This window comes from Arvicanthis niloticus, chromosome 4 (genome assembly GCF_011762505.2).
Source record: "Arvicanthis niloticus isolate mArvNil1 chromosome 4, mArvNil1.pat.X, whole genome shotgun sequence".
Lineage (NCBI taxonomy): Eukaryota > Metazoa > Chordata > Mammalia > Rodentia > Muridae > Arvicanthis > Arvicanthis niloticus.
In genome coordinates this window covers 417,747-423,774 of record NC_047661.1, presented here as the reverse complement: position 1 = coordinate 423,774, position 6,028 = coordinate 417,747, and the positions used below count along the sequence as shown (strand labels likewise).

At 43.5% G+C, this 6,028-nt stretch overlaps 1 pseudogene; it reads left to right on the top strand.

The window, feature by feature from the left end:
- Nucleotides 1-1,709: 1,709 nt before the first annotated feature.
- LOC117706773 (vomeronasal secretory protein 2-like) lies at nt 1,710-4,643 on the top strand (annotated as a pseudogene).
- The last annotated feature ends 1,385 nt before the right edge of the window (nt 4,644-6,028 follow it).

Genomic DNA, 6,028 nt, shown 5'->3' with positions numbered 1-6,028 from the left:
GTCAGAGAGTGCTCATTAATATTTTTTGTGGATATGTGGAGCTATTCATCCTGTGTCCACAAAGGCACAAAGACACCATTGTAGGTCCAGTACCTGTCTCCAGAGCCTGGGGCAGTTGTGTCTCAGATCAGGACATTGAGGGCCAAGAAATTCAGATTGAGGAGAAAGGAGGCAGAGTTTCCGTTGGGAAGGAAGCTTTCCTGAGTCAGGAGAAAGGGCAGCCAAGGCAGTTCATCAATAGTACCTGGATGTAGGAGGGCCTTGGTCTCCTTGTGTTTATCTTGATCTTTTTATTTAAAATGAATGAGACTTGTGATCACCTTGTTGGGCTGTCAGTTTTCAGACATATGTGAGGGTAAACATGGGTCATATAGTGTAAGATAGGGCTCAATTATGCATGATATGCTGGGGCTCTACTAGTTCCTAAAGGAGGCTCTCAGATGACCAATACAGCAAAGGCTCTAATATTGTTTGGTAAATTGATATCCCTGAACTCACAGACATATAACATTCTTACATGTCTCTTAGTAAACATAAAAACATAACTCCTTGAATTGTGGATAGGTCTTTTCCAATATCAAGATAAAACTGTGAAACACAGGCATCAAGGCCCCTCTCCTCAAGAACTTAGAATGTAACAGAGGTGGTATGTTTTGGTTAGGATGGAATTATTTATAGCATTGTCATAAGGAGTGAGACACTTGAAGAGTAATAAGTTCTCTAAGAAAGCACTGGCATCCCTGGATAGAAAATGCAGCAGTTCAGGTGACTGTTGGCCTTAGTGTGGCTTGGAGCCTTCTAGAGGTGCTACTTCACCTGACCTCAAGCCATTTCACAAAGACCTTATACATGTCTATTTTGGGCCTTCCAAAAATGGGCAGCAGTGAGTTGGCATCCCCAAACATAGTGTGGCCTCTGGAAATAAGCAGGACTATGCATGGTGGAGAAGCCAAGTCCCTTCATGAGCGGCAGATAAGGTGGCTTGGGAAGCTATAATTGTTTTAAGCATGAGGGAATGGCTGACGATGGCAAGCGGATAAAGAAGGCTCTCTCTTTCTGGCCCAGAATGCAGGCTGTGTTCCTACTCCAAACCTGAGTCACTCAATCTCTCTGAGCTCCTTCATGAGTAGTACACTTAGATGGCAACAGCATTGAAGATCTTTTGACTCAAGGTGGCAGTGAATGATCAAGAGTCCTAAAAACAAAAATATTCACCTGTATGACAAATGGACAAGAGGGGTGTGACCAGTGTCACTTTTGGCCATAAAGGGCATTTTCTGAGAAGCCAACACAGCATCATTGCTTGCTGCCTGCTTTGTCTGAGAGTACACAGCCTGAACTGTAGGAAGCCGTGGTCAGTGGTTATACATTTGCCATTCCAAAATGGCGCTGGCCTCGTGTCTTCCCAGCAGTAAACAAGTAACTGCACAGCTGCAAAGGCAGAAAACCCGCCAAAGTCACTGGCCAATCCCGAGGCATAATATTGGGTGGTGAGCGAACAGCCAATCAGAAGTGAATACGTCACTCTAGGGTGTATTTAAGCTAGGCCTCTTCCTGTTTTCAGCCCTTCCGCGTCCTTCCGTGTCCTTCCGCGTTTTCCACATTTGCTGATACAGAGTAAAGCCTCGTTTTGCAGTAACTACCCGAATTGCGTCTCTCGTGTCTCTCTTCCATGGGCGAAGGGGACTCGAGCGGTGCGCAGAACACTGAACATGAAGAGCCTGCTCCTGACTGTTACACTGTTGAGCCTAGTGGTGATTCTACAGACCCGTGATGACCTTCCCTTCTTCTCAGAAGAAGAGAAAGTGAGGCATGGAATGGTGGAAAACAGGTGTACATGGAAGGTTTGAGTGTTGGACAGTGCCTTAATACCAGTGCTAGTACTCATGAGGGTTTCAGTCCTCTGAGTCTGAGCAGAGAGTGTTCACAGACTTGGACTAGGGAAAGGTTCTTGAGCAGTGACACCTAGAGCCATAAAATGTAACTTGATAGGACCTCTATATGTTTGTTCCTGGAATCCTAACTGTTTTCTGCCTTTGGAGACAGTCAAATTCCATTTAAACTGGACTACCATATGTAATTCTAGCCTAGTTGTATGGAACATGGTGTTGGACACCATGTTGGGGTGTAGAACCTCAACAACTTAGGGGAGCATCTTATCAACAAGGATGTATGTATGGGCTGCACACTTATAGGCAAACTAAGTAAGACTTGGGGATGGGAAAGTATGGGCTCAGGACTCTGTCTGCTCCAGCTCTCAGGTGTCTGGTTCATAAAGGCCACAGTGACTCAAAGAAGAAAGGTGGAGGAAAAAACTCTGGTTGCTTTCCCTATTAGATTGACATGCCCAGAAGAAGGAACTTTGGACCTCAGGCACACTGTTATGTGAGTATCCCACATGCATCTTTTACTCTTTCTCTCTGTTCCTTTATGTTTTGGACATTGAAAATCCCATTCCTTTGAAGGGCCATAGTCTTCACATGCTGAAACTTAGGAGGGGTTAATATGGGATTTCAGAAGTCATCGTGCTAAGGCCAAGGAACCAGATAGTCAGAGAAGCAGAGATGTGTTTAGAAAGAGACTAAAGGTTGGTTTCCTTTTTTCCAGATCTGAAGGAGAGTGCATTAATTTAGGAATTCTATGCAGAGAACAGAGGAGCCTGGTCAATACAATGCCTGTGAGTGGGTGTCTCATCCTTTTTTCTCTCCTTCTTTAGCTTCTTTTTCATTAACCACTCTAATCAATACTGCTTAAGGTGGAATGGGTTTTATTTAGCTCCCAGTTCAAGGTACAGTCCATGGTGGTAGGATATTCTAGGCTGAAGCAGAAAACATCTACTCATATTACACAATGGTCAGAAGAGATTAGTGAATGCATTCATGCTAGTGTTCAGATGGTTTTCACAATTTTACAAAGTCCAGAATCTTCTGCCCACACAATGTTCCTGCCTACAATTAAGATGAATCTTCCACAGTAAATTAGCATAATCAATATCATACCCACTGTCATAGCCAACTGAATGTTTCCCATGTGATTCTATATTATTTGGAATTCTTAGCCAACATGGTACCCCCGGATCAGGTTGCAAAGCAAGATTCTTGGTTGGAGTGTTCCTGGCCTGCATACTTTTCAGGAAAGTCTACCAGTCAATTGCCTAGTGTTTTTAGAAATCAGTCTAGTTCGCAAAAGAGATAATGCTTCTCTCTAGATATTATTGTCCACTGTCCAATGGGGATTCTGAAGCTTAGGACTTAGAAAACAGGCCAGGGTAGCTGCTAGACGGCTAGTCAGCCACAGCCTTCACCTTTCCTGACACCTATTGTCATGTCTTCATAGCTGAGGATAACACTTTCCATGAGGAGCCTCTGTCTTGTGATGATGTCATGGAAAGTCTTGGAGCTGGCTATATGATTGCTCATGGGTTATTGTTGAAACCTAGTTCATTCCTTAATGTGGGATGAATATTATCTTTTTAAAAGACACTACAGATTCATTTCTCTTTAATTTGCAGTTTTGGGCCATAATCTCTTCTACATCTATGAGCTTCCAGTGAAGGACCGTTACATCATATACTCTGAAAGCCATCCATTTCATAAAATATCCCAATTGGGACACCTCATAGGTGAGGAACACCAGAGATTCAACCTTCTGCCCATGCTCTCTGTGACCATTAGCTATTTGAATGTCCAGCAACTACATCCAGGCACTGGGAAGTCTAAAGCTTCTGTTTTATCCTTTAGCAGTTGTGCATAAGGCAACATGTGGTCAGTATAAATGCTTTGAAATGGTAATCCATGGTCTGTGCAGCATTTCCAGTGACATGATCAGATGTGACTTTTGAGCACTGAGCAATAGGATGGAATTTTTATTGACTTACCACATATCATGTCTTGCGGGGAGGGGTTTAGGTTTCATGGCAGAAAGTTTTCAATGAAAGGCTGTGTCCTAACAGAAACCTTTTATGGGCAATTCTGCCCTCCTTCCAGAAACCGGAGACAGACTAATTACCTTGAAACACAGTTTCCTGTTGGTCAGACTGTGACATTTCTTGGGTGCTTAGGATATCACCTAGGTTTGGTCATACTATGTGACCCTATATGTTTGTTATATCCACTTCCTATTGACAAGCTTTACCACCACCATCCATTTTGCACCTCCACATTTGCTCTAAAGTCTCCTTCCCTCTTGTTCCCATATACTTCAGGTTGAAAACTCCAGTTTTGTGCAGTCTTTTTGTCTTTGTGTCAGTGGATTCTAACAGGGCTGTGTAGTCATACTCTTCCTGCTTATCTGGCCTCTGCTCACAGGAAAGTGTCTAGAAGAAAGCCTGGAGGCTTTGGAAGTATTTAAGGAATTTATACAGCACAAAAGGTTTCTTTAAGAAAACATCAATGTGCCTGAGCAGAGAGGTAAGAGGATGCTTTGTTTGGCTCCTCCTAATGACCCCTTATTTCCCACATGATACAGGGATTCTTGTGTAAACATGTGCTCCTTTACAAGCAGGCTAATTTTTGTGATCTTAATCATTGGGTCATCCAAAATGCAGATGTAATCTGTGTTTCAACCTGGACATGCTTTTGTATTTGGTATTTTTTCTTGATTTTACAGACTGCTGTATTCCCATATATGACAGTGGTACATGACCCTCTGAAGAAAGACTGAGAGAACTCAGATTCCTCTGTTCCATGATGGATGTTTCTATCTGTTGTTAACCCACTCCCAACATCCCACTAAGGAGGGAATGTGCTTAGCCAGGAAGCAGTGACCACTCCAGAAGCTGTCCTCAAGTATAATTTCATGGATGCTTGGGAATTCTATCATTCATTTTCCTTGAGTTTTTCCTATACAGTGCCTTAAGTACCCACAAAACTGATTAGGGATCTAAAAGGTCAAAGAAGTTAGGATACTTCTGTGGCCTATGTATTCTCAGAATGGAATTCCAAAAGGCTTGATGAAAGGAAGATCCTTAATAAGCATGTATCTCCTAAGTACCTACTCTACGACAGCTACTGGCATGACAGGGGGAGAAATTTCTTGATTGTGTGTCTCTCTCTGTCACAGCCCACAAGGACCACAACTGCTGTGACAGATTTTCCAGTAAGACATGGCCATGACCTCAGTGGACTACTCTTCCCCCATGTACACTTCACTGAGCTGCATTTCCCCAACCTGAATCCCAATTCTTCCTTAAATTGTACTACCCCCTGGAGTTCCTAAACTCCCGATTTACCTTTTATCCCTTGCTCTGAGAACCATCTGAATCCAATAAAAATATTAGTTTCTCTGGGTTCAGCTTGTATGTGGTAGGTCTTAATCTTCAAAAGATTAAGAAGATATTGGGATTAGCAGATATGAGACACCCAGTAGCTTGGCACCAAATAGTCCTCTAGAGCAATGTAGTGTCTTGGTAGTTCAAGTTATTTTTATTCAATACTAAATAGCTCCAGAAAATTTCTGACAGTGGATGATGAGAATTTGGGTAGCCACTCAGTTGGGTAAGACTGGGTGATTGCATTACATTTGCAAATATAGTCAGGTCCCAACAGGGATATTGCTACATTCAGGAACTTCATGGAAACCTGGGAGTATCCTAGCTTTGAATCACCTGAGAGGAGTGGCAGGCACAGAGCAGGGAAAATTGCCAGGCTTTCCTCATCATACTCCAGAAAGGCAGACCTACCTGCAGCACTCAGGATATTTTTACTCACCTTGGCTTTTCTGTAATTGGTTCGTATCTGAGGTCTGTGATGAAACTGCCCCAGGTACATGCAGGAACCACAGTGATGGAGGGCTGAGCAAGTACTTTGAATGATCAAGATAGACCTAGAATGTTGGGGACCGCACTAGCCCCAAGTTGGGGCCGCCAAAATAAATGTTGCAGCCCAGGCAAAATGTTGAGGCCCGGGCCAACCCATGTTTGGGCGGCCACTGTATCCTGGCCCAAGCTGCTGCTCCGGTCTGCAGGTCGGGCTTCAGCAAGAGCAAGGGTGATGGCAGATTCTACCTAATGTCTGAGATTCATCTCTGA